We start from the raw sequence: 13991 nt of genomic DNA, 5'->3' as shown, positions 1-13991 counted from the left end.
GAGAGGGATAGGGCTGAGGGGCACGGGTCAGGGGTCAAGGGTATAGTAGCGACCAGAACAGAAGCTTAGCTGGGTGAGTATGGGGGGGCTCCTTCGCATGTTCCCTAGGCCAACCCCACCTTTGGACAGGCCGTGTTCTTGTTGGTTTGGGGTACAGTAGACAGAGCACTGGACTTGGAGTGAGGAGGTCGTGCCGCTGGTATCCACATGGCCTTGGGCAGGTTATGCTGGTGACCTCCCAGGACTTGGTGTTTGCAGGTGTAAAGTGTAGATAATTTTCTATATCACTATGTTGCCAAGCGGATGGCAGAATTACATAAGAACACACACATATGTGCCTAGCTCCATGTTTGGTACTTAGTAATACATGGTAATTAGAAAAAGTAATTTATGCATTGGGGGATGGGGAAGAGTAATCACTTCGGTTCAAGTGCGCAGGTATTGGCGGAGCAGTCGCTGTGGACTTGCCTTCAGGAGTTTTTAATCTGCCCGTTGACTCCCAGCCTGAGACCAGGATGTGTGCTGTGATAAGTTCTTCGTGGGTGGGCCTCCCGTGCCTGTGCTCCTTCCTGCTAGAGCCTCCCTGTGGGCCCACCCAGCTCTAAGCACCTGTCACTGGACTCATTCGGTCCTCTCAACAACACTGTCAGTAGGTGCTGTAATGATTCTCCTTCTAGGAAGGAAATTGAGGCACAGAGCTGTTCAGTGACGAGCCCGAGCTCACTCAGCCGATGAGGGGAGGGCGTGGACTGGTGCCTCCCAAGCCCAGCCTCTGGCCACTGAACTCTACTGCCCCCAGACCCCAGGCACAGGCCTGCCGGCCAGTCCCCTCCTGCTCCCCGCCCCCCAAGCCTTTCCACTTGCTCCGCCACCCCTGTTTGCTGCCCAGCTCAGAGGCCTTCTCTTCAGGAGTGCACCCCTGGACGCCTTGATTGGAATTCTTTCCCTGTATTACTTTCTTGTGGGGTTGAGGCAGAAGCTTCGTGCCTGCCTCACCTCCTCACACACAGCCTGGCATCCAGGCCAGTCTCCACTTCCTCTGGGCGCCCCCTGAGGGCAGGGTCATGCCTTCCTCTCAGTCTCAGCCTCTCTAGGCACTAGCAAGACCTTTGAGAGTCTCCCCTGAGTTGAGTTGCTGGCATAGATCCAAGGAGGAAAAGATCAGGGAGGCTTGAGAGTGCAGGAGTGGCTTCCTGGAGGCGGAGGACCTGAGCACTCGGGGAGGAGGCCAGCATTCCAGGGCCTGTCCCAACAGGGGCTCTCGCCCGTCCCTGTTTCTGGTCCAAGCTGAGGGTCCCGGACGTGGGCCAGGAAGACAGCTCCTGGGGCCTAAGCCTTCCTTCCCCTCCCAACCCCGCTCTCTCTGGGAACAAGGAAGCTGGGGCTGGTGCCCAGTGCTGCCTTGGGGCAGCCAGCGTCTGCCCTCTTCTTAGAAGCTCTCAGAGAAGGAGACTGCTTGTTCCCAAACCCAGCTTGTCGCCCAAACCCAGCTGCCGAAAAGCCTTTCCTGGTGTCTCCCCTGAATCTCTCACACTGGTGAACTTTCTTGAATGTACCCTCTGTGCAGGGCACTGAGCCAGGAGCCGGGGGTGGGGGGTGGTGTAGGTGATGGAGGCCAGAGCCTGGCCTTGAGGAGGTCAGAGTTTGATAGGAGAAAGCTACATGAACACTCAGACCCCTGGCCCCCCGAGGTCCTCCGTGGCCAAACGGGTGACTAGAACCCCAGGGGCTGGGGTTTAAGTCCCAGCTGGGCTGTGGAGGCCGTGTGTTGCCTCGGCCACCTTCTTCCCTCTCTGGGCCTCAGTTTCCCATCTGTAAAACAAGGGGCAGGCTAGGTTACCTCCGAAGGCGTTTCCAGATTTAATAGCCCGTGAATTATATTTCAAAACAAGAGGCCAGGGCCTAACCCGGTATTTCCAAGGTGGTACCTCAGTCCCCTTGGAATTCCTAAGACATTGATCGCATCTCTTGAAAAGACAATTTTGTGGACAAATAAGTTTAGGAAACACTGCTCTCCACTTCCTCTTTTTTGAGATGCAGCGCCGGTTAGGGTGTTAAAAGCCCTAAATTTTGCACTTAAGAAATGGATCTTTGTTTAAAATTTTTCTCCCCAACTCCTCCTCATCCTAACTCCTTTCCTCCCACTCTGGTCCTTTTCTCTCCCCCTTTCTCTCTCCCAAGAGTCAAGAAGAAGGTGGGGTACTCCCGTAAGGAGCTCTGACCCAGGGAGGACCTGGGTGTCCCTAAGGCTGTTCCCCTGCAATGCGGCACAGAGCTCCACACACCCCACGCCCCACCTTGCCCCCGCCCCCTGCCCCCTACCTAAGCTGTAGCCACATCCACTCTGCCCACTCCCGAGGCGTGGCCCACGCCTGTGGGCCCAGCCCTGCCCACTGGACATTTTGCCTATTGGCCGAGGCCTGGAGCCTCCCCTGCTTCCTGCCTGGCTCACCTTTCCAGCAGGACATTGGGTCTGCTGGAGTGTGTACCTGTGAACTGCCTCGGTGCCACCTTCCTCCACGATGCCAGGCACAGAGAACGTACACAGTGAGTGACTTGCAGACAGATGAATGTACACAGACTAAGGTGTGGTGCTCTGGAGTTGGGATCCTGGCACCCCTACTTCTTAGCTGTGTGTCCTTGGCAAATGACTTCACGTCTCAGTTTCCTTCCAGGTTGTGGTGAGGATTAAACCAGATAATATATGTAAACACTTAGGACTGTGCCTGGCACATACCAGGGCTCCGTAAATGGCAGCTATTGTTATTAGCATCTCGGGAATCTGCCTGCAAAGGGTGACTGTCGGGTGACCTTGGGATTGATAGTAGTCATTGCTGCTTAATTGTGCTGAAGCGCTATTAGGGGATGTTCTCCCAGCAGCACCCAGTAACCCTGGGGACTGGCAGAGCTAGGGCAGGATTGACATCACGTTGAACAAAAGCAGAAGGGGAAGGGATGACTTTGATGGACTGAGGTCATATGACTGTTTGGTCGTGGAATTTGACTTCTCCGCCATAACTTTACACACCCGGCTTTTCTGAGGACCCGACCTAGGCAAGGGTCTGCTGTCTGTGGGGTAATGAAGAGGAGCGAGCACTCTGCTTGTCTTCAGGGAGCTTGTTGATGAGCTGGAAGCGGGTTCATTCATTCAGTCACACATTCCCACACACCGAATAGGCAACGTGGTGCAGACGTGCCTGAGGATAAAGGGAGTGGGGCAGGTGGAGGAAAGAAAGGAAAGGTAGGGGAGGGCTGAGGGTGGCCTTTATCAGATGCGACCCTTGGTGTTTCCCCTGGAGGGGGCTGCTACTGTCAGAGCAGAGTGGGTTGTGCGTGGCTAATGACATGCCTTTGTCCTTTGTCACTGCCAGGCAGCTGGGAGGCCTGAGGGGAGGGGCTTGTCCAGGTTGCCCAGTTTACAAGGTGACTGGAAAAACCCAGGTCTTCCCCCTCGATTCCCTGTCATTTCCCTGTGTCATCCAGAGTATAACCCAGGACCAGGGCTATGGATAACAAAGGGCAGGGGATTGGGCTGCGTGTGAACAGACACGTCTTGAGGTTAGTGTGAGTGCACCTCTGCTCTCACAGGGTTATTTCTGTCCCCTGGAAATGAAAATGGAGTGTTCCAGTGGGATTTTAGTGTTTGTAGAGCTCAAAAGGGCCTCCCCACAATAAGATTACCTTATCCTTTGATGATGTCACTCTGTAAAGGAACCAGGAGACAAGTGATGACAAGTCTGAGACCTAAGCCAGAGAGGCAGAGTTCAGATCCGGTCCTTGCCCCAGTAACCCATGATGGGATTGGACCAGCACGTAATTTCCCTGTGCCTCAATTTCCTCATCTTTAAAATGAGGGTAGCAATACTGCCTCGGGGGAATGTCACAAAGATGAAAAACAAACAAAATCGAGCACGTGCTGAGCACCGTGCCTGGGATAAAAGGTAGAAATCAGAATTGCCTCTTGTCCGTCATTTCTGCTGCCAGTCACTGTCCAACATTTCGCGGGTAGGATGGTCAACACGCTGGGTATAATAATATTCTGGAGCTGATAGCGCCCGGGAAAATCTCTTCCCTTTTTAGGGGGAAGAGTTGCCCTGGCTGCAGTCAGAGCAAAGGAGTCAGGCACAGCCCAGGGGGGCTCACACATGCAGGTGCTTTGGTGCAAGTAGAGAGTGTCATATACCCTCGAGGCTGCCAGGCACGCGGATTTTCTATTTGCCTCGCCTCCCTACCAAGAGGCCTGTTGAGAAGTCAGAGTTTGAATGTCTCCCGTTCGGGGCTCAGGACAGCGCAGTGAGGAGGGTACCACTGAGTGTGAGTTTTGGCTTGGGCAGGTGCTGTGTGAAGAGCTGATCCTGACCCTGCCAAAGTCCCGAGTCTTGCTGTGTGACCTTGGGGAAGTCAGCCGCCCTCCCTGGGCTCGCCGGTGCCTTCATCTGTACAATGAGGGAGTTGCCCTGAGATCTCCAGGGGTTCTTCTACTTTTTATTTTTAACTTTATTGGGGAATATTGGGGACAGTGTGTTTCTCCAGGGCCCATCAGCTCCAAGTCGTTGTCCTTCAATCTAGTTGTGGAGGGCGCAGCTCAGCTCCAAGTCCAGCCGCCGTTTTCAATCTTTGTTGCAGGGGTCGCAGCCCACCATCCCATGCGGGAATTGAACCAGCAACCTTGTTATTGAGAGCTCCCGCTCTAAACCATCCAGCCGCCCCAGGGGTTCTTTTACTCTCCGGATTTTAGGGGTTATAGGAAAAGGCCCACATCTGGTTTTGTCTCCCCGAGGCAGCTGCTCAGGGCTGGACATGTGAGCACACAGCGTGTGCTCGGTAGTTGCTTGTCGAACCTCGTTGACCAGGCAGAGGACCCACTAAAATCCCTGCCCCCACTTCTGCTCTCCCGAGAGAGCCTGTCCCTTTCCTGGGCCATATCACTCCTCTTAGCTCTCTAGGGGTGGGACTCACGTTCACGCCCCACAGTCAGCCCTTTACTCACCTGTTCTCAGGCACACAGATGCGGCAGACACATGTGCACAGAGACAAAGAAACCTTCCAATCACAGACGGATCAAATGCACACTTCCTTCTCATGGCTCTTAGGATCATATCCCGTCTTCAGCCTGGCCCAGCATGACCCGCCCCATGCTCATCCCGGACTCCAGCCAGTGTCCGGCTCCCACCTCCTCTAACTCAGGCAGCACTTTCCCACCTCCGAGGCAGCACAACAACGCTCTCTCTCTGCCGAATACTCTGTCTCCTCGTTGGCTCCTCTTTTGGGCTCAGTCTAAAGGTCACCTCTGCAGAGGCACTTCCCAGTCCTTCATTATCAATTATTTTCTCCACAGCACCCTGGCCTTTTCCTCTATAGCACTCACCGCGATTTATGATTATATATTTATTGTGAAATTATTATTATTACATAATATACTTATATATTATATTTATATATTTTACATATAATTATGTTATTATGTAATATAGAACATGTTACATATTATTGTTATATGTACTATACATATTACGTATTTTTACTGTGAAATTCATTGTCTTCCCACAAGGATATCACATTCATGAATCCTTGGTGATGAGCTGAGTGCCTGGCACACTGGAGGTGGCCAGTGAGTGAGGGAATGAATGAATGAATGAATGAATATAGCTTCGTGGGGAGGATGGGTAGGGGAGGGGTGGTGGGAGGCCTGAGAGGATGAGAGCTGGGAAGGAGGCTGAGGGTTGGAGACTGGAGACTTGTCCAAGGTCTTATGTGATGGAGGCAGGCGTCTGCATTCCCAGTGCTTTTCCTTCTTTTGGAACTGGGGGCCACCAGAGGGACAGGCTGGGTACACTGGGACACCAAGCCTCTGAGGACCTAGGACAGGGGAGGACGGGATGGGGCTCTGAGCCAGCTCCCCGCCAGCTCCACCCCTTCCTCCAGCAGGCAGGATGGACCAGGCAGATCTGTCAGCTTCAGACACCACTGCCCCGGGGGACCCAGCCCTGAGCCCAAGGAGGCTGGGGAGGGGAAGAGGGGGGACAGGAAGCACCCAGGTCTTCCCCCTTCTCCCTCCTGCCCCACCCTCCGCCCCCAATCCCTGGCTAGAGCTCGCAGCCCCAGGCCTTGGCACTCGGGGGACGGGGGCGGGGTGTGTGTAGAGGGAATGGGGAGAGCAATCTCGTTCTGGCTCAATGCCTTCTTCTCTCCCATTTCATTTGTGGGCCTGGCAGCCCCTGAAGAGCTGGGCCTGGGCCTTGAGGCTAGAGGGATGGAGGGAAGGGGAGAGGGCACTGCCACTTAAGCCCTTCCTGTTTCCTTGGCACTGGACAGACCCACCCAGCACCCTGGGCTGGAACCTGGGAAGCCTCACTGCAGTCCCGGCTCTGCAGGGGATTGCTGTGTGACCTTGGGTGGCCACCAGTGCCCTCCTCATCTGCCAGTGTGGCCCAAACCTGGGGTTGCTGCAAACTCATTGGAGAGTTTGCTATCAATACTGATCCGCAGTACCATCTGCGTCTTAGATTTGGGTGGGAATCTATTTTTAAAAGATCCACTGAGATTGCGATGCAGCTGGTGTGGGAACTGTTGGAATAGATGGTCTCTAAGTCCCCTTCCCCAGCCTCAAAAGTCCCACCTCTTGGGCAGGCAACCCTCTGCAGTGCCCTCCTCACTGCTGCGTCCCCAGCAGGCACACATGCCTGGCCGTACGAAGGCAAGGACCACGTCCTTCTGTGTGGCACTGGAGCACAGAGCCTGCGCAGGGAGCAGGGAGCCATGTGGGGGCTGCACCGACCTGCCGGGGAGGGGGGCCTGGGAGGGGCCCTGAGCAGCCCAGCCAGGGCTGCCCCCTGCCTCCCTCCTTCTCCTCTTCCTTTTGGTCTTGGCTTTGTCCCCTTTCCACTTCTGTCTCTGCCTCTTGTCCACAGCCTTGTCTCGCTCTCTCTGTCTTGATTTCCTTCCCTCTCGCCGTTGCCTCCTCTTCCTCTTTCTGCCCACAGCCCCTCACCTCCAGCCTTATGATTTTCAGCCCACAGGCGGTTGCTTCTGTCCCTTGGTGTCCTTCCCTTCTGGCCCTCCACATCTCTGTCCTTGCTCTCCCTCTTTCTTCAGCCCCTGACTCTGTTCTCCATCTCCACCCCTGCATTTCTGTCTCCATGCCCCACCATCCCTCCTACCCTGTCCCTGTCTACCTAGAAATATTGGGGGTTGCTGCCAGGTGGTGGAGGGTCCTGGGCAAATGAGAGACGAGGAGAGGCAACAACTTCCCCAAGGTTTGTGCGGACGACCGCAGAGCTCTCAGGACTGAGGGCGTCATACCTCCTGTCTGATCTTCAGGGTCCTCCCCACCTGGCTCCCACCTACGTTTCCAGCTTGCTTCTCCTCAGGCCACTTTGCCTGGTCCACAGCCATGCCCTGGTCACCCTGCTGCTGCCTCGGGCCTGCGCCCAGCACCCCATCTCCCTCTTCCTATTCCCAGCTTAGCTGCCACTGCCTCTGAGGCCCCTTTCCCTGTGTTCCCCAAGACACTGTGTCTGGGGTGGGGGTTGGAGCAGAGGTGAGGACAGAGTATGAAGGGGATGGTGGCCTTTGCTCAACAGACCAGCTCCTCCTCTGTCCTCCAGGCTCAGAAGAATCACCTCTTGTCTTTCCTCAGTGACCTGCCAGGACAGGTGGTACCGGACCTCCAGTCCTCTTAACCCTCTCAGGGCCAGGGTTGGGCCAAGGGCTTGAGCCTCCCAGCTACCCCTTAAAGGAGCCTCCCTGGGGGCCAGAGACATTAGGCTGGTCCCAGGGAGGCTGTAGGCCCTGGGCCTCCCATATTCCCCTTGGAGAGGCCTTCTGGCCACCAAGGCCTGGCCCATAGCCTCAGGCAAGGAGCCGGGTCAGACTCCCTGGGGAGGCTGGGAAGGTCCTGCTCCCACCCTGGGGACTTCTTTCCAGGAGCTCTGGGCTGGAAGAACCCCTGTTTCTTCCAGACTCCCTCTCTGTGCCCCACCCCCAGCCAGCCCCATGGCCCTTGGTGTGGGGACATGCACAGGAGCAGCCAGGAGAAGGGTTAAGTCAGGAACTCTTGGGATGGCTTTGGCCACGGCTATTCCTCCCGGAGAGGAGAACAAGGGGCCCATTCTGTGTGTGGGAATTAATAGCAAGGAGTCATCTGGGGTGTCATTCAAGCCCTGATCGGCTCCCAGAGGAATGCAAGGGGGGGGGGAAGAGAGCGAAAGAGTTGGGGAGGCAGGGAGAGGCCTGAGGCAGAGATGTCAAAGGAAGGGCGGCAGGGTCCTGCTGGTCGCAGGAGTCCGCGCCGCGGGTGGGCCCACGGCCCTGAGATGGGAGTCCTGCTTTTCACCACAGATGTACCTCGTCCCACCTCAGAATAGAGGCCCCTCCTGTGATTCCCTTACCAAGGATCTCCCCTCTGTCTTCCCTCTTTCCCAGAATGTCCGCACTCTCCACCCCCATGGGACTGTCACCCTTGAGGCCCAGAGCCCAGCCTGCACGGTGGGCCTGTCAGGGTGGCCGATGGGCCTGCTCTCCTGGCCGCCCCGTCTGTCCCCATCTTTGTCCGGGGGGTCTTTGGTGTTCCCCGTGGGAACAGTCCCGAGGCTGGCTTGTGGAGAGGCAGCACGGGCTCCCAGTTGCACCCTCTGTCCTGCGATCCAGTGGCTTGGCCCCAGATGCGCTCAGACACGTCCCTGCCAGAGGCCACAAGCACCGCGCCTTCAGTTGCCTGCATGTGGTGGGCACTGGGCCCTTTAGCCACCAGAGGAGCTCAGCCTCCCTCATCTGTGTCAGCTAGGCCACGGCCTGTGGGTGAGGTCCTGCAGGCCTCTGGAGACCTCTTGAATGTCACAGCCTAAGGAAGGGCCTTGGAGAAGCTGCAGGTCAAACTGCTGGTTTTGCGATGTGCAGGCTGAGGCCCCAAAGGACAGCCACCTGCTGCTGGGCCATCCGCCTCTTAGCCCGGGCCCTGCCTCTGCCCACTACCAGGCGTCAGCCAGGCCTCTGAGGAAATGAAATGAAATGTCCCTTGACTGTGTGGGGCAGAGAGAGCCACCGCCTGCTGCGATGGGGGGCTCAGTTCAGGGTACCCACTTCCTGCCTGTGTGACCTGGGGCGGAGCTCTGTCTCTTCAGCCCCGGGGATCTCATCTGCGGGGATCTCATCTGCGAGGGGGTCAGCTAACACTTACCTGGCAGCCTTGTTGTGAGGTGAGACAAAGGTAACAGGTGTAAAGTACTTGACACAATAGCAAACCGCTGAGTGCTATTGTTATTTTTATTGTGATGATTATTCTTATTCTTATTCTTATTGGAGGTCTGGGCGGCTTCCAGTGCCTTGGGCTGAAAGGCACACCATGTGCACCATCTGACTGTCTGAGCCTGCGCCTGGCAGCCTGTGCCCTCTCGGGCCAGTCCTAGGAATCCCATCAGTTCTCCTCCTCAGCTGTGGTTTCGTGGGGGTGTTTCCTGGCCCCCAAACCTCCCTTGTTCCAGCTCATTTCCACACCTGGTGACTCATCCTGCTGGTCCTGCTGGAACGGGGTGCCTTTCCCCTGACAGTGTGGTGCGGGGACAGAGTGTGCCGCCACTGTGGGAGATCTGGAAAGCTCCAGGCCTCAGTGTCCTCCTCGGTAACATGTCCAGCCTTCCTCACCATGGCTGACTGTGCACGTGTTGAAGCCTGAAGGGCTCGCAGAGGTGGTGCAGCCGTGCCCCCCTATGGCACAGACGGGAGCTGAGTTACAGAATAGGGGCCTTTCCAAGGTGACGAGAGATGGACAGAGCTTGCAGGCCCCCCCCCCATGGGGCTAGAGTCTGGACTCCTGAGTCCTGGTCTGAGCTCTGCCTCTAGGAGCCAAGTGGACTGGATAATTCCCTTAGCTGGGATGGGGAGAGGATGTACTGAAAGAAAGGAGGTGGGGCCTTTTCCAAACTATAAAGTGCTCTACAAATGTGGGGTCACTTTGGGACATCCTGTGAATGTGTTGAACCTCTGGTCTTGAGACCCTGGGAGGAAGATGGCAGGTTGGGTAGGCCTGCTTCTGTGCTCTTCTCCAAACCCTGTGTAGGGCTCTCGGGTGGCTGGTGCCCCCCAACCCAGAGGGACATTCACCGTGGGTGGAGGTAGGGCAGCCCAGGGGGTCCCTGCCCACTGTGGGAGATGTGGTAGGTCCTTAAATGTGACATTCTCCAACATCCTCAAAGTGAAGGGTGTGCTGACAAGGTCCTGTGTCTCTCTAGGCTGGGTCTCTGACCTTGAGGAGCTCATAGCCCGGTGACTTTGGCCATTCATTATTTTAGTTCTTGTTCTCAGCGTAATGCTCAGCACACAGTAGGTACTCAGGAAACATTTCTAGGATTGAATGGGGTGACGGTGTTGAGACAACCCCACTGCTGGCAGGATGAAGTGTGTGGGTGGAGGTGAAGTCTGTGTCTTGCCTGAGAGCAGAGGAATGGATAGGAGCAGGTGACGAGTGACGACTGACAGCCTGGGCCTGTGGCCACCAGGGAGGGGCATTGAGGATGCTGGGGGGACTGGGAGTCCTGAGTTTACCTCCTCGCTCTGCGACTTCTTCTTTGCAAGTTAGTTCCCTGCTGTGGGCCTCAGTTTCCTTAACTGTCAAATAGGGATAACAGGATCTATTCCAAGGAGTCGTCATGTGGCTCAGGACGGGTAACACACGGGTGCATAGTAAGCTCTCGACTGCGTACACGCTGGACACTCCGTGTGACAGGAACAGGGATCTTTGGAGAGAACAGTATAAATGATAGAAGTCGTTTGTAGGGACGCAGTGACAGCTACAGAAATAAATACGAGTTGCATTGTATTAGATTCATAGAGGCAAAAGATCGAGTTTTAGAGGAGTTCATGAATTTATTCATCCCAGGGCCAGTGCCGGAGTGCCTGCTCCACGCTGGCTGGCTGCTGGCCACCAGGGACACTCAGAGGGATCAGGAACTGCCCTTCGACATTGACGTTCATGGTAGGAGGAGGAGATAGGCAGATAAACACCCAGTTCCCTGCACCCAGCAGTGGGCAGCATGGGGTGGCGACAGCACCTGGGGGCTCTTGCTACTGAAGCTCAGGGCCTAGAGGCTTTTCACTGGCTGGCAACGTCATTTGAGAACTAAAGAAAAAAGCACCAGTTTCAAAGTATGTGAGGAAAACAGCAAAATAGAAATTAACCAAAATTTCCAAAGAAACAAACAAACAAAAATCACAGAAATCCTTTAAATTTGTTTACAGCCAAATGATTATGTTTCATATGTGATAAGGGTGCGTTTTATTATTTTTTTAATTTCTTTTTTCCAAAAGATTTTTGTGAACATATCGCTACCATGCAACATAATATTAACTTCAGGCGTACATCATAGTTATTCAACATTTGTATACCTAAAGAAGTGGTCACCCTGTAAGTCCAGCAACCGTCTGACACTGTACTACGCTCTCACAATATGAACTATATTCCCTATGCTGTACGTTACATCCCCGTGACTCATTTGTTTTATACCTGGAAATTTGAACTTCTTATTCCCCTTCACCTTTCCCCTCCCCTTTTTTTCAATTACAGTTGACATTCAGTATTATTTTCTATTAATTTCAGGTATCCAGCATAATGGATAGACATTTATTACAATTTTAGAAGTCATCCCCCTGACTAGTCCTGTACCCGCCTGGCACTATACATAGTTGTTACCATATTATTGACTATATTCCCTGTGCTTTACTTTACATCCCCGTGATTATTTTGTAACTACCTATTTGTACTTCTTAATGCCTTCACCTTTTGCACCCTGCCCCCCAACCACCCTCCCCTCTGTCACCCCAATAAATCTAGTGCCCATCCTGACACCATATATAGTTATTACAATATTATTGACTCTATTCCTTGTGCTAACCCCTACATCCCCATGACTACTGTGTAACAACCAGTTTGTACCTCTTAATCCTTCCCCTCTTTTCACCCCTCCCCAACCCCCCTCCCATCTGGCAATCATCCAAATGTTCTCTGTATCTATAAATTTGTTTCTGTTTTGTTTGTTTATTTTGTTCTTTAGATTCCACATATAAAGGAAATCACATTGCATCTGTCTTTCCTTGTCTGACATACTCCACTCAGTACAATGATGAGGGTGCATTTTAATGTGCTTGATATGATGTGGGGTCAGTGCGAGACCCACAAGGGTCTTAGGAAATGATTGTGTGAACCAGGGGCTCAAAGATGCTCAGCAAAGGGAGCTGTGACTGGGGCAATCAAGGAAGGCTTCCCAGTGGAGGTGATATTTGGGTCAAACCTTAGAGAGAAAGAAGGAGTTGAACAGAGAGAAAAACAGCCTAATAGTAAGTGAGGTAAAAGGAAATGCGTGAGTGAAGGTATAGAGAAAAGAAACCATATGGAGAATTTGTGTGGGGATAGAGTCCCAGAGAGCAGTTTCCCGGCTCTTAGCTTCACATGGAAAGGTGCTGGCTCAGTAGATGCCATAGTAGATGGCCATCAGCTGTTACTGGTTAGCCATTAGCCACTAATATAACTGCCGTGGCTACGCTGGTTGGTTGGTTGGTTGACAGAGAAGTGGATGGTGGATTGCGGATCATGTTGATTCTACTTCCTGTGTCGCGCCCAGCCGCCAGCGCCAGCACCAGCGCGATGGGGGTGCAGGAAGACCCCTTGTTGGGGTACTGGCGGATGTTTGGTTTTGTGTCTTGACCAGCCACCATCGAGAATATAGTGGTATGTCTCCCCTATCCGTGGCTCCGTTGGTCCTCCTTTTTGGCCTCACCATATCCTGCGTTCTTGTGTGGAGAGCGGGAGCTGAGACCCTGCATGACGTGCACAATATTTGGAATGCAAGATATTTTGGATTTAGGGTATGGAGAACAGGGTAGGGACCAGAGTGACTCTAGAAAGGTTGGCAGGGAATTCTTTTTTTTAAATTGGGGAATGTTGGGGAACAGTGTGTTTTTCCAGGGCCCATTAGCTCCAGGTCAAGTCATATCCTTCAGTCTAGATGTGGAGGGCGCAGCTCAGCTCCAAGTCCAGTCACCGTTTTCAATCTTAGTTGCAGGGGGCACAGCCCACCATCCCATGCTCACGCTCTGACCAACTCAGCCATCCGGACGCCCTGGCAGGGGATTTTATCCTAAGGACGAAGGAGAGCCATGAAGAACTTTTAAGGAGAGTAGGGTGGCAACAAGATCAAACTTTTTTTTTTTTTTTTAACTTACTCTCAAAGCTTCAGGGAAGCTGCATGGTTGGTGGGGAGGGAAAGAAGGTGCTCAAAGAGGTTGGAAGCCAGAAGGCCAGTTGGGAGGCCGAGGTGTTAATCCTGGTGACCTGTGCTGAGACAGGTCCACGGTGGGGAGAGAAGAGGAGGAGAGCTTTGAGAACAAATCGGGCAGTGGCTGGAGTGGAAGATGCTGGAAACAGGTGGTAATGCCTATACCTGCAGTTCCCTGAATGCTCACTGTTGGCCTGGTGCTTTTGATGAAGTATCTCCTAGCTGTCTCCCCATAACTCCCCTGCGGAGAGAGAGAGATGGGAGGCAGGCTTCACTTAACTGAAATCTGTGCCATGTGAACCTTCAACTAACCAGAATCCTATGTGCTCTGCATTTACCAAACAATGTCAAAAGACAGAAGTGAGATGCATTCATTGTAGACAAATTAGAAAATAGAAACAAAAAGAAGAAAGTAAAACTCACTCCCAACCCCATTGTCCAGAGTGGTAACAGTTTGTATAGATGTTTTCCCACTTTTATCCTTAAGTGTGTGCAGCTATGTGTACACCTGAATGTGTGTGTGTCTGAGCAGTTCAGTGGACCGTAAGTGAGCTTGTCTCTAAATGGAGAACGGGTTAGATGTTTGGGATACATCTGAGCATGTGTGTGTCCAAGTACTTGGGTTTACGTCAACTCCACGGTCAGCAGACTGTTCTAGATTCTTGCTTTTGCTCACTCGATCTGTCAGGGGCTGAGAGAAGCAGGTTAAAATCTGCTGTTTCG

Source organism: Rhinolophus hipposideros, assembly GCF_964194185.1.
Source record: "Rhinolophus hipposideros genome assembly, chromosome: 9".
NCBI lineage: Eukaryota > Metazoa > Chordata > Mammalia > Chiroptera > Rhinolophidae > Rhinolophus > Rhinolophus hipposideros.
This window is presented reverse-complemented; position numbering follows the sequence as displayed.